Source organism: Pipistrellus kuhlii, unplaced genomic scaffold, assembly GCF_014108245.1.
Source record: "Pipistrellus kuhlii isolate mPipKuh1 unplaced genomic scaffold, mPipKuh1.p scaffold_m20_p_5, whole genome shotgun sequence".
NCBI classification, from domain to species: domain Eukaryota; kingdom Metazoa; phylum Chordata; class Mammalia; order Chiroptera; family Vespertilionidae; genus Pipistrellus; species Pipistrellus kuhlii.
This window is the reverse complement of record NW_023425551.1, coordinates 14,177,490-14,193,072: the sequence shown is the minus strand read 5'-3', so window position 1 is coordinate 14,193,072 and position 15,583 is coordinate 14,177,490. Positions and strand designations below refer to the sequence as shown.

Sequence of the window (15,583 nt, the reverse complement as noted above, 5' to 3'; positions counted from 1 at the left end):
TTTTATGTTAGAAATAAGGCGAGACCCCAAATTTAGGGGTAGAACAAAAAGCACACTCAGGAGCCAAGCAGCAAGGCAAATTTCTGTACTCCTGCAGGAGGGTGTGCAGCACATGGCCTGGGAGCACAGGCACACTGAGCAGACGTTCTGCTCGGCTTTTTAATCCTGACACAGGTGACCTGTCCCTTCCTCTTGATTGGAGCTCAGGCTCACAGTCTTTTGCAATTGGCTAATAATTAGGGGTGTCGAACTCAATCAGAGAAGGGGCCAAAATCTAAAATCCAGCCTAAATCGTGGGCCGAATGGTTTACTGAACAGTCATAAACTGTCATTGTGATGGAAACGCAGCGGAGTACAGTGATGACAGCGCGGTGCGGGCCACATTGCAAGGCCTGGCGGGATGGATTTGGCCCGCGGGTCTTAATTCAAAGGAAGGGGTTGACCTTTGCTGTTTCAAGATGGTGGCCCATAGGGGAGCTGCCTAAACTATTCTTTGACAGAAAAGATTACTTGTTTGTTCTCACAATTAGATGGAGGAACATTCGAATAATCAGGTTCCACCTACAGCCTCCATGGAGGCACTGCTCTGCCTGGCTCCTCATCCATCTTCCATCCCATATGCTCCTTTCCTGGCTCCTTCAGGATGAATTACTTTAGAAACGATGGTCTTTCCTAGAGCATTGTTTTTCTTGACTGATCAATAATGCCCTTTCCCCAGCTGCTTTGTACATGTGCCTCCTGGAGTGTCAATCCCAAAGCTTCTCCCCTGGCTACAGGGCCTCACTTCCTTTCTTTGCACTCAAGTTCACTGGTGGAGAAAGCTCAGGTCATCTTCTTATTTAACAAAAGGCTAATATGCAAATCAACCGAACAGTGGAATTACCAGTTGCTATGACTCACACTAATCACCAAGGGGCAGATGCTCTGACCTGTAGGTTAGCTTGCTGCTGGGGTTCGGCCTATCAGGACTGAGTGAGACAGGCCAGACACACCCTGAAGCCCTCCTACAGTACCTCCCCAGCCCCAATTATGTACTGGTGGGGGTGGCCTGGTCTGCATCCTCTCATAATCCAGGACTCCTTGAGGGATGTCGGAGACCCGGTTTTGGCCTGATCCTGCAGGCCAAGCCAAGGGATCCCACAGGTGCACGAATTCGTGCACCAGGCATCTAGTACTATAATAATATTTAAGCATTTTCTTTCATAATATTATAACTTCCTCAGGTCAACTTCTCCCTCTGTCTCTTACAATCTCTCCCCATCATAATCAAGAAAAAAAAAAAAAAAAAGCGTAAGAACATGGTATTATTTTCTCACTTTAAATTCATTTTTTTAATTTATTTTTATTATAATAGTATTATATACAGGAAAATATTATTTTTAAAAATCATCCATAATTTCATCAAGGATAAAACCTATTAACCTTGTAATCAAATCGAGAAAGAGAGAGAGAGAGAGAGAGAGAGAGAGAGAGAGAGAGAAAGAGAGAGAGAAATAGAAACATCAATGATGAGAGAGAATGATTGATTAGCTGCCTCTTTGGAGATCAAGCTGGTAATTCAAGAAAAAGCCCTGACCAGGAATCGAAGCATGTCCTCCTGGTGCATAGATTGATGCTCAACGACTGAGGCACAGTGGCCAGGCAGAAACAATAATCTTAATGAAAGAATTAACTCTTGATCTTACACAAAAATGGGGACCAGTGAAGACTCAGAAAATAAAAAGCATAAAGAAAAAATGTGCAAACCTAGTACAGTAGCTAAAATACTTTGGTACATTCACTTATGTTTCTCTCCTCAACATTACACTAAAAGGTTCTATGTAGGTCAGGGATCTTATTTATCTTTGTATTCCCACATCTAGCGCAGGATAAGATGACTGATGAATAAATGAATAAACGAAATCGATAGCTTATCATTTGAAAAGCTATCTGTGACAAGACACTTGACTTTTCCAGCTACATGTCAAACAACTTAACCAGCCATAAAAAGTGCAGACCATTAAATGATTAGTTAATTTCCATGACTCATCATTTTATGGCTAAAAAGTATGTCTTCCAAACTTCTTAAATAATTTAATCTTGGTATTCAATGACAAACACACTCATAAAATGTTACTAGAGAATTATCAACAAGTAAACCTCAACCTGAGAATTTAATATATATATAAAATCAAACTTTTTTATTATGTTTTCATCCGAATCTCTTTTAAATAAATAATCATATATCATATAAATAGAAGTTATATGTACTAGAGAGAAAAAGTTAAATGTTTGAGAAATGGATTGTTAGCTGATGGTATTATTTTTTTAAAAGTATTTTGTTTTCATTACTGTGTAATAAATTAGTACAAACTTAGTGACTTAAAGATGGAGCCAAAGTTTACAGTAGCTTCTAACAGATGAGAAGGACCCCTGACCAACAATCAGCATGGAATTTGGACCTCAGTTCTACAAACATATAAAACAATTCTACAACCTGAATGAATTTGGAAGTGGATTTATCCACAGAATTTTCAGAAATGAGCATAACCATTGGTGACCCATGATACGCTTAAAATTTGGCCTTCAGAAGTGAGAAAATAAATTTGCATGGTTTAAAAGTAATTACCAATTCCAAATATCTCATCTATATGCCACTATTGAAATTTACACTCAACTTTATCTTTATTTTGTGGGAAATTAGTTGGGATTTAAATTCAAGCTGTTGGAACAACTGCTTTTGGTACAATGCCTACCAAGTTATTGGCACTGAGATGTTAGGAAAGCAAGGAGGCGAATAAAATAAGAACAGCAGCTGTTCTCCACTGGCTGTTGGATTAGTATGACACGGATCAGATGGATTATCAGGCAACTGGTTGGTCAGTCTGATGGCAGCTATGCTGATTAAAAACTTCAGAAGTGAGAAATTTACTGTAACAAATGTGCCTTACTGACATAATTTTTTCCTCACATGTTAAGGTTTCAAGATTATAACAGATGGTCACTAGAGGAAAAAAAGCACAAATAAATCTATTAAAGATTTAGGGTAAATAAGGCACATTTATAAATAATTTTCTTACTGATATTTTCTCGAGTGCTTGAAGACAAATGGTATATCTTTTCTGAGCCTGCTCTAATATATGATAAATGTTTGCCATTATCCCACAAACCTTCAATGTCACATTCACTCTTTTCCTCAAAAATTAACCTGCTTTCCTATATTCATCTAAACTATGGCACCTGAAGTACACATTTTTCCAGATTTAACTTTGCAAATAGAACTTATAATAGGGCTATCACCTTTCTTATTTTAGGTCAATAGTTTGCCAACTCTGGGGTACTGGTCAGTATTTTTATAAAAATGCAAATTTCTAGACCCTAATCCACAGATTCTGATTAATTTATTTAGTCTGAGTAATTTATTTACTCTCACAAATAAATGTTCAACACCCTTGGTGATTTAGACTCTAGTGAGCCATGGACTACTGTTTGAGCAGCCATGTCTATTAAAATTATTAAGATCCCATTAGCTACTTTGAAATCCTATCAGAAGACTGACACCTAGTGAACTTCCTGCTCACTAAACCCTTGAGATTACACATATAAGTTCCCAGACTATCAGATTTGGGGTAACAAATCAAGAGCTTTTACTTATCACTGTTAAATTACATCAGAACAGATGTAGCACTCTAACCTATAAAAATCTTTTGAAATCTTGATTTTTGTCATACATGTTTGTATATTAAAAAAAAACAAAAAACTCCCATCAGATATATTTTATAAGTGGTCTCTGTAAATCTTTCTAAATGTCAGTGGCTCAGTCTTTCAAGGTGCCTCTAACCCAGAGCCTCTCACTTGACCTAGAGGGGTACTCTCACAAACCAGGAATTTTTCTCCTTTTCTTCTTTACCTTTGCCATATAATCACACCACTTTCTTCTACATTATTCATGAATAGTAATTTTTTAAAGATGTTATTTACGCCATTTTCTCTGATAAACTAGGAAGTAGGGAAAAAATGTATGAAATTCTCCTTGTTATCTGGTCATTTGGAAAAATGTATTATATACAAGTCCACATAGAAAATAATAGTTATTTCTAGAAAAGCAAAAATTGCTTAAGACATATTCTCTGATCAAACAGAAATAAAACTATGGGACTTAAAAAAAATAGTGTGTTTTGTTTTGTTTTTTAAGGGAAAAATGATCTGAATATGTATAAAGGCTTGACAATGAGGGTCCTATAGAGCTTATCTGGGGAAAACTGGTGGAGGTGGACTCCTGGTCCAGTCTACAATCAGCCAGCACCCTGTCCACAGATCACCAGGACGGTCCCTCAGCTCCCACACCCTTGGGTAAGTACTTGGCTTACCTGCAGACAAGGCAGTTACCAATAGAATTAATAATTGTTCAATATCATACACAGGCAAATATATACATATATACATATATTTATGTACATAAAACTATATATAGAATTTTAAAATTGTTACCCAAAATAACACTGCCTATTAATAAGCCCATTAAGACATATCTTTCTTAACTAAACTTTGTTCTATAAAAGGATTTATTCCACAGAATTTTACAGAAACTCTTTTTTTTTTATTCCCAGAAGCATCAACTAGAAAAATCTGCCATTCCCAGTATAAAAAAAGTTTTAATCTCCATGACAACAGTGTTCAGACACATATATGCAAACTTTTAACATCTATTTAAATGAGTCAATTAATAGTTCTGAAAATTTAATAAAAAGGATAATTTGCTCAATGTTTCTGGCTGCTGGCCATCTTTTTTTTTTTTTTTTTTCATTTTAAACTGAACAGGAAGGAAAGGATTGCACTAGTCTTCAATGACATTTCCATAAACAGTAACCTGAATGACAATAGAATAGATGCTTTTAAATGCTACTGTATTTAACATGCAATCATATTTTTAAAAGCACTTGAGTGGAAACCTTTGTGGATAAAGATTTTTTCAAGTTTCTCCTAAAAGAATTCAATAAAAATAGAAAGGGAAAATAATAGATGGGATGGGCAAATAAGCACCAGAGTTATGGCTATGAACAGTGCTTAATGTTCAAAACAGAACTCGGATAAGTAGAGCTGTGAACGTAGAAGTCAAGAGAAGGTCACACTACTTGTGCTTCAGTTGTTTGGTCTGCTTTTAATCGTATATCTTGGGATTGTTTTCTGGGCTTATTACAATGAGAGTGTTTTTTGCTGTTCTTCTGTGGTGGAGCACTTTAACCATACTGCAATTTTCAGAGGGTTCTCCAGAGACGCTCTTTTCAGACTCAGATGAATGGAGGCTGGCCTTGTCCCCTTTCCTCTTCTACCTCTGAACTTCTCAGCGGCAAAGGTGCATGTGGGCTATGTGATGACCCTTTGCTATGGGATATTCAAAAATCATCATCAGTAGATTATAGCACACTGAGCAGAGAATAAAACTATCATTCACCACATGAGATGATGTTTGCTTTCAATAGTGTAAATTAGTAATGAAACTCATTATCATGATTCTCACATATTTTTACCATCTTTGTTTTTTGTTAGTTCTAAGCTCATTTGTTTATCTAGCATGTTATTTTTTATTTCTGAATTTTGAAAAATATTTTTTAATCTCTTTAACTCAATGTAAGAGAACCAAATAAACAGTAAAATGTAAAGTCAAATCTCACAGTCAAGAGAATCAAATTAAATGAGGAATGCACAGAATAGTCACAAAAAACATAGCTGGTTTATTTCTTTGATTGATTGATTGATTCATTCATTCATTCAATATACCTCCTCCCTATTTCTGATCCATCTTTCCAAAGCTTTCAGATTAATCTTCTTAACACAAACTTTGCTTATGTTCTTTACTTTTCTTTTTCTTTTTCTTTAAATATATTCTATTGATTTTTTACAGAGAGGAAGGGAGAGGGATAGAGAGCTAGAAACATCGATGAGAGAGAAATATCGACCAGGTGCCTCATGCACACCCCCTACCGGGGATGTGCCCGCAACCAAGGTACATGCCCTTGACCGGAATCAAACCTAGGACCTTTCAGTCTGCAGTCTTATGCTCTATCCACTGAGCCAAACTGGTTTCAGCATTACGTTCTTTACTTTTCAATAGATCATAATAAATCTCTCCCTCCTCATTGTACCTTAATTTCCCTAGCACCTAATATTATATGGCTCGTAATTAGTAGATATTAAGTTAGTATTTGTTGAAAGTTTGAGATAAATCAATTTTGTCTAAATTGTCCTTCCTGATTCTGAAGGCTTTCCATTCACGTGCTCTACCCTAGTAAGCCTTAATTTTCAACACTGACCAAAGAAAACCTTCTGCTCAGGATATTTATTTTAAAAATCTCATGCTTATTCTATGTCATTTCTCTTGGCTTCTTCCTTAATACAATATATGGTTCTGTACCCCTGTAAATACTAAGTATCTCTAATTAGTATTAAAAATAACATTCTGCATTATAAGAAATGCCTTTTGGTTCCTTGGCTTTCATGTCATATTTTATGATATAACACTTAGTTTTAGCCATGGAAGTAAACAAAATATTAACCACATTTTTGTTTATTCATTATTCATTCTTTATTCATTCTTGACTGCATTATCCATGTATTCCCACACTCAAAGTTCATTCATTACAACAAATATTTTTGGATGTCAACCAGTGCCAAATAATGTGCTAAGCATGACAGAGAGAGAGAGAGAGAGAGAGAGAGAGAGAGAGAGAGAGAGAGAGAGAGAGAGAGGGAATATAAGGAAAACAGAAATACATTTCCCTTGTGGTGCTTAGAATAGAGAAAGAGGGAATACTAATCAACTTGTTCAAAAATTCAACAATTATAATCCACTATTAGTGTAGGCTAGATGGGAATGATCTTATAAAGTAATAAAAAAGGATCAGAGATAAGGGCTTTTTAACGCAGTGGAGCGAAGAGAACACATTCAAGAAATCAAAAAGAATCAGTATAGAGGTCTGTGGCAAGGCGCAGCCGTGGGGCTCTCCTCCGCAGGATGGGGTTTGTGAAAGTCGTCAAGAACAAGGCCTACTTCAAGCAATACCAAGTGAAATTCAGGAGATGGCGAGAGGGTAAAACTGATTACTATGCCCGGAAACGCTTGGTAATCCAGGATAAAAATAAGTACAACACACCTAAATACAGGATGATAGTTCGCGTAACCAACAGAGATATCATCTGTCAGATCACTTACGCCCGTATAGGAGATATGATAGTTTGTGCAGCTTATGCTCATGAACTCCCAAAGTATGGTGTGAAGGTTGGCCTGACAAATTATGCTGCAGCATATTGTACTGGCCTGCTGCTAGCCCGCAGGCTTCTCAATAGGTTTGGCTTGGATAAGATCTATGAAGGCCAGGTGGAGGTGACTGGAGATGAATACAACGTGGAAAGCATCGATGGTCAACCTGGTGCCTTCACCTGCTATTTGGATGCAGGGCTTGCCAGAACTACTACTGGAAATAAAGTTTTTGGGGCCCTGAAGGGAGCTGTGGATGGAGGCCTATCTATCCCTCACAGTACCAAACGATTCCCTGGTTAGGATTCAGAAAGCAAGGAATTCAATGCGGAAGTACATCGGAAGCACATCATGGGTCAGAATGTTGCAGATTTATATGCGTTATCTAATGGAAGAAGATGAAGATGCTTACAAGAAACAGTTCTCTCAATATATAAAGAACAAAGTAACTCCAGACATGATGGAGGAGATGGATAAGAAAGCTCATACTGCTATATGAGAGAATCCAGTCTATGAAAAGAAGCCTAAGAAAGAAGTTAAAAAGAAGAGGTAGGACCGTCCCAAAATGTCTCTTGCCCAGAAGAAAGATCAGGTAGCTCAGAAGAAGCTTCCTCAGAGCTCAGGAATGGGCTGCTGAGAGCTAATAACCAAATCACAATTTTCTATGATTTTTCAGAGACAATAAACATATTAAGAAAAAAAGAAGAATCAGTATAGACAAAAGATAACTTGAACTATAGTGGCAAAACCTACAATGGACAAGAATGATGGAGACTTGTTTGGTCTTTATTATAGAAACAAAGGTAGATCACTATAAACTCTAAAGTAGAGAGTGACAAACATCTCTGATTGCTGTGAAGAGAACAGATTAGAGTGTTCAGAGTGTTCAGGGAAAACCAGGAAGGACCACTCAGTCTGCACAGGAGAAACACTTGTTTCTAGAAGACAATGCTTATGGTAATTGTCTCCTGAAGAGTAGGCATTAGTTAATAAGGTAATGGAGGAATGGGTATTCAAGTCTCTGACTGAAACCGTTATATCATTTCCTTCTTGCTGATCTTTCTGCTCCTCTCTGCTCTTGATTATAAGCTACACTTTGGATGTGTAAATATAGTACTCCCCTGCTTCCTCATCTCTGGGTGGACTTCTTCAATATTGAAATCTTCTTTCTGCCTCCCTCAAAAATATTCATGCATTTAATTCCTTGCTTATTCATATATTTAAGTTGTGTAATGCGTATCAGAGACTCTGCTAATGACAAAGGAATTACAACCCTTATAAAACTCAAAGTCACTTGAAGAACAGGATGTTATAAATAGATTCATGCTTTCGTTCTACATTATTTATTGAATAGCTACTGGGTACCACCATAAGGAAACAGCAATGAAACAAGAAAATCATTGATCTTGTCAGGCTTGGCTCTAGTCAACACACTTTCAATTATTCTCAAAATGCAGTTAAATATGTAAAAGTAAGATCCTCTGGAGAGGATTTTTCAAAGTATTACAGTCTGAAAATAGATACTGAAATCAACTTAGAAAATCAAAAAACTAGTATTGAAAATTAAGAATATAGAATAGAAATACAAAAATGCACTGAATGCAATAAGTCTAAGTATTGTTTGAAGATATTTTATGACATTATCATTTGTGTGCATATTGTGTGTGTGTAGGTTGGAGAAAAAAACTGGTAACAATTGAATGCAGGGTTGGGTAAAAGCAGGGCCACAGTTGTTCATATAAAAAAATACAATATTTACTAAATAATAACACATTAATGGTAAACCCCATGTTTTGTGTACCCACAACTGTAAACCTACCTTTGCCCCACCCTGTATGTGACTTACCAAGAGAAGAGTTTGAAAGCTAGAGTGAGGAGAAAGGAGGGAGACTGGTGTGTTAACCAGGGAATGCTTTAGTCATTTTAGAAGTTAAAGACAAATTATCAGCTATGAATCTCATTTCAATAGCTACAGAATGTTCTCAGTCCCTTAAAACCCACCACGTCTTTGAGTCCCACTGCTTTCAACCTTACCGTTTTGTGCTTGGTTGATGGCTTATACCCAAAACTGCACCTTAGAGAATGAATGTATTCAAACTGGATGTCAGCCTTAATCAGATTCAGCATATACACACTTAATGCTCCATTTCCTCTTTGTTAGCGGAGCTTAAGTGTATGGGGATATGTCTCACAGTCTTACCAATAATACTACAACATTACATCTGTTGAATACTAAACCATTTTATCAGCTCTGAGCTTTACTATGATACTAAATAGTTCTAATTGGTAAAGTAGTCTTATCTGCTTCAGACAAAGAAAGGGGCTTAGAAAATAGGTCAGATTCTGTGAATTATCTCAGAAAATAATTACCACTCCCCCTACCCCCAAAGCATTTGACAAGATTTTATTTGAACAAAAGGAGGGAGTGAGCACAGAAAGGACCACATCACTTTACATTATAAGGACATCTATCATCACAAATATCAGGTCCTGTTGAGGTTTAACATTTTTTCCTCTTCAGTTATTCATTTACTTTTTAAATTTTTATTGAATTTATTGGGGTGGCATTGGTCAATAAAATTATATAGGTTTCAATAGAATTATAAGCTTGAAACAATTACCATTTTTAAAAAAGGAGTGTAAATATTCTAACTATGGCCTATAATAATTACTAATCAAGACACAATACCACTATAAAACACTATTTAGATATAAAATATCACATTGTTAATTTAGATCTTTCTATGTTGAAACAAGATTTAAGCTGTCAGTAGTTTGGAAGCCTATTAAAGCATTTGAGTTTCAAAACTTTTCTTTCCAATTCTTCATCATTGTTTCACCCTAAATATTGAGAACAAATCATATTATTGAAGTATCACAGAAGTATCTGAGCAACCTCTGGGGATTATAAATTTGGGATACAATATATGCTGATTCTAAAAACTATAAACTTCTCATATCTAAAGATTGGGGACCTAGAGGAGTTAATATTTTTACACCCCGAACCCCACATTCCCACCACCACAAAAAAAGGATTTTTAAAGACATTCCAAACAGACTCAAAGCTAATACACTTTGAAGAGCTGTGTGTGGAAAGCTGTGACTTTACCTTTGAAGTCCAACACTGCACTCATATCCAGACAGAGTAGAACAGGGAATTTTAGAAGCTACATGGAAGTGGATGAGGGGTCGGTAGAAATCCTAGATCTGCTGGACAATTACAAACTCCTCAAGAATGGCTCATTAGTGAAGGATTGATGGAAAGTCTCAGTGCAAAGGAATCAAGACTAAAAAGAATGAGGCAGAGAAGGGAATGAAAGGCCACTTCTGTTGGAGCCCAGGATGTTTTCTGCCTCCAACTCTCATAACTAACACGGTTGCACATGCAGAATAAGATGCACAGTCAGATAGTATTTATATGAAAAACGCATCAAAAAATAAACCATTTGTTGATCTGCCATATGAAAATGTGTGTTTATGTAAACATATAAGAAAAGAGACTTACTCTGGGTAGAATAGTAGAAGTGAGGATGTTATGTTTAAATTGTACCATCTTAACCACTTTGAACAGTATGAAACACAGTCACATTGCTATTAAACTATGACCACCATTCATCCCCAGAACTCTTTCAACTAAAAATCTGAAACTCTGAACACAGTGAACAATAACTGCCCCTGCCCTGGGCAACCACCATTCTATTTTCTATCTCTGCAAATTTAACTTCAGGTATCACACAGTATCTGTCTTTCCTGACTGGCTTATTTCATTTAACACAATGATCCGTCCATGTTGTTGCATGTGTCAGACTATCCTTTTGTACAGCCAAATAAAATCCCATTTTCTGTATATACCACATTTTGTTTATCCTTTCATCCATATGTAGGCATTTGGGTTGCTTCCACCTTTTATCTTCTCTGAATAATGCTACTATGAACATGAGTGTACAAGTACCTCTTCCAGACTCTGATTTCAATTCTTTGGGGTATTCTCCCAGAATAAGAATTGCTGATGATATAATAATTCTACTTTTAATGTTTTGAGAAACTGACAAATTGTGTGTGTTTTTTATAGCTGCTGCATCATTTCATATATTGGAGGCTAGTTCAAAATCAGGGTCTCAGAAGAGTTGTTTCTTCTAGGCACTGTGAGGAAAGATCGGCTGATGGTAGAAAGCAATGTTTGACATTGCTTCACTTGTAGAGACATCGCTCCAATTTCTACCTCCATTTTTTTATTGCCTTCTCCTTGATTCTGTCTCTATCCTTTTCTTATAAAGATACCAATGGTTCTGAGTTAAGACACACTCCAACACAGTATGATCTCATTTTAACTTAATTATATCTGCAAAGACCGAATCCATATATATATATATATATATATATATATATATATATATATATATAGCTAATATGCTAAGTGTCCGACCGTCCGATCGTCCGACCAGTTGCTATGATGCACACTGACCACCAGGGGCAGATGTTCAATGCAGGAGCTGCCATGACACACACTGGACATTTACAGAGACACAGCACCACAGACCAGGCTCCCACAAAGCAACACTCGGCTTTCCCTCAGTGGGACATAGGCCCCATCACCACCCAGGAGCTACACCTCACTAAATCGCAGCTGATGCTGCCAAGACCCCATGGTACAAAATGCAGCCCACAGCCTAGCCCAGAAGCAGTGGCTGTGGGTGCCCAGTAATGACATCATGTAGCAATGCCCAGCTTCCTCTCCCTAGCGACGACTAGCCTTCCTGCAGTTTCTTCAGCCCAGGAACACAACTTGCTTTATAGCCAGGTGGAAACATTTCACACTTTAACCAGTTGTCTGTGAAGCGTTTCCCTGTGCCTCAGCTCATTTGATCCTAGCAGAAGTTCTGGAGTGGGTAGATAGGAGACTCGGTGGAATCCTGTTTTCTTTTTGTTAACCAGAAAACTGAAATGTAGAAAGCTTAGAAAAGAAGACTGAAAAAAAAGTAAGAAATGGTGGACCTTGGAAATGACTTCAGGTTTTCTTATTGCACAGAATATAGTCAAACACTACTGCAGTTAAATATTTTACCCTTTGTTCTCCCTGAGTGACCTACAATAATGACCTGCTTCATGTTAATATTTACCGCTATGTTGCTAACAATTACCTGAAAGAGAAGTTGGGGTGCTTCACTGGGCAGGAATCAGAAAGCAGATCTAATTAAGCAAGTTTATTCTGTATCTATAAAAGGCTAAGTTGACTCATGCATGTGTAATACATATAAACCTCTCGCTGGCGCCAATTGCACATGTGTGTTTTGATCCGTTATTGTCGATCATGAATTTGGTTGACACTTATATTATAGAGAAAGGGCGAACAGTGATATTAAAATATTTCTTACAATTAATTTCCTTTTAATGTGGACAAATTTGTGCACCAGGCCACTAGTTTCCAAAATTGCATTCATTGATACTGAGGTTAGGATTTCAACATATCTTTTTGGAGGACACAATTCAACCCACAACGATAGCTTGCAAACAGCTTTTCATTTTTCACTTTCTGGAAGTAAATGCTATAAATTGGATTGAAATAGCCCTTTCTTTGGGACACCATTTCAGAAATTATTTTGTTCTTATTTAATATAACTGTTGCCAACTTTAAAATGGAGAGATTATCTTAGTCTAATACTTGCTCAAATTCAAAGATAATTACTTTCTGCACTTACTGAAAATTATGTTACTATGTAAAATACTCTAATAAGTTTGCACACTGCAGGCAAAATATAATGGTTTTCGGGCTTTCTAAGTGCGCCTGGTAGGATAAGTGGGAGCAGCAGTGCGGACAGAATCAGATGATAGAAACGGAATGTAGGTGTCCACCCAAACTGTCAGTTCAAAGCCTCTTCATGTTTTCCCCATTTGTTCTTCTCTGGCCCCTTTTTCTCCCTCATTATAGTGCTTTATACTCTCTTAACTTTCCTCTTGCAGTATAAAAAGTCAGGAGAAGATGTCAAAGTACCACATCACACTAAAATTAATTTTGTCTCACAAATTCATTTAATACATATGTATATTTTTAGTAACACCAATGAGGTAGTAAATGCTTATTAATAAGCATTGGTAGTGAGTAAACTAAGTCCTGTCTTACCAGAACTGATGTTCTAAAAGAAAGCATAGGACATCTATACAAACATGTTCAGCTGGAAGAGGATTTGATTGGGGAAATACAGAACAAACATGAGCACAGAAACAGGGAGATCCAAGCTGGTCTGGTGATCAGAAAGTATTTCTTGCAGGAAGTACATAGTGCCATCATGACAAATTGGCAGAAACTCAGGTTAACAGAGGGTGTTGCAGGCAGTGACACCATCATGGGGCCAAGCTCAAAACTGAGAGAATGCATGACATGTTCCATAAATCCAAGGGAGTTCAGAATAGCTAGAGCTCAGATTGCAATTTAAAATGTGAGAGATGAGGCCAGAGAGAAATACAAAGGCCAGGTCAGGAAGTACCTTATAAATAAAATTCATCTACCAGCCAGGCCACTTATGAGAATAAAAAGGGGCACTTTTAATAATTAGGTGGGGGCAGCAGGTATAAACCATGGCTATAAGAGAGTAACTGTGGCCACATTACTTTTAAACCACAAATACTAAGATCATTACAAATTTTATAGAGAAGAGTGGCTCAATACTATTGCATTTAATGAGCTTGCTCTAGCAGCTGAAGTATAATAAACAAATAATCAAATGGTGGAGTGGAAAGCAGGAAGATCCATTAAGACTGTGATGACTCTTACATGTGAGACAATGGTGGCCTGAATCACTGTGATAATTGTGAATCTGTAAGAAAATTGATGAAGTAATATTAGGCTGAACTATATGAAATTGCTGATGCTCAACATTTTTAACCTACAAACCATTTCAAAAGGTTCCACTAATAGGTTTGCATGAAATAGGATTAACTAGACTTTAGTGTGTGATAGACAAATTAATAATTTGAAATATTTATGAGTTATGTTTTTCTCATGTGACCAGTACTGGTTGAATCTTAGACTAGGAGGGTATCCTTTTATTGTAAGGAATCAGAGAGTGGAGGCAGGGGAGGAAGAGAACAACAAATAAAGATCTGAAATCTATGGTTTCTGAAACCAGAAGGTCAGAATTCAGTTAAGAATCCATCGGGGTATTTGAAAGAAAATGGAATGTGCTTGTCACTGAATTAGTTCCTCCACAATCCACCATCACCAACTCCTAGACTAGACCAGCCCCTGGACCACTGATGACAGAAGAATTGGCAGAGGTGAGAGGGTCCCTGGAAGAATTCATAACACTGGAATATTACGCCTCTTACAAAAGGGAATGTTGGGAGGAACAAAGAAAATAAATAAAATATAGACTAGGATGACTGTTGGTTTCTAGTTGGACACTGGGCTGAGAGTGCTTTTCTAAATATTTATTGGAGAAGAAGAGTTTGAAGAAAAGTAGAAGACAATAAATGTGTAAATTCTAACTTCCAACATTCTTTAATTTCTTTTTATCAATTCCAACCTTTCTTTAGATAATTCAGCATTATGTAGATTTTCATGATTTTTTTTAATTTATTAAATTTTCAGATAAATGAAACTATTACTGCAGCAAATGTGTGTACATTTACTCAAGCAAGTTTACTTAGATTTTTGAGTGTATGTTTCCAATATGTCTAACACCAAGTCCAGGATTTCTACCTTACTAAATTGAGTTGAAAATTTAGAAATTTTACAACAATAAATACCAGTGTTTGTTTGTTTTTTTAGCAAACAACATCAAGTTGGGGAAAATAATTACGTTTACTTCTTGCAAACCTTCACTCAGCAGAAAATGACAAAACTAACATTTCTATCACTCCAAGTTGACCCACACCTATAAAAATAAAGTTAAGAGAAAAATGAATAAAGGGGAAAATTGAAGAATATTGAGATAAAAATAAAGGAAAACAGATATAGAGAGATAAAGTAAAAGAAAATAGCTGTACGAAAATTAAATAACACTCAACATATACAATCAATAAAGAAGTTGTGGTGGGTTGAAAATTCCCTTTAGAATAAGTAATACTGAGTTCTTACCTTTATAACTAAATATTTTAACACATAAATTCTAAAGGAGGTCAGGGAAACCTCTTTCTCTACTGAGGTTAACAGTCCATACATAAAGCAAATAAAATTTCTCCTATGTGGCATGGAAAAAGGGATAAAGTAGTAAGTAAAATTTTAAAAAATGGCTTTTTAAAATTGGGAGCATAGACCAAACTCTTCAGTAGCTAAGAAAAATAAGGTAATATAAATTGTTCTATATGTAATTACAATTCTCCAAGATGCTCAGTCAACATCTGCTG

The 15,583-nt window shown here is 36.5% G+C and overlaps 1 protein-coding gene and 1 pseudogene across 6 annotated transcripts in view; one reads left to right on the top strand and one right to left on the bottom strand.

Moving 5' to 3' along the window:
- LAMA2 (laminin subunit alpha 2) overlaps positions 1-15,583 on the bottom strand; it is a 453,474-nt gene that overhangs the window by 419,734 nt on the left and 18,157 nt on the right. The window lies entirely within an intron of this gene.
- On the top strand, positions 6,953-7,930 carry LOC118705214 (annotated as a pseudogene).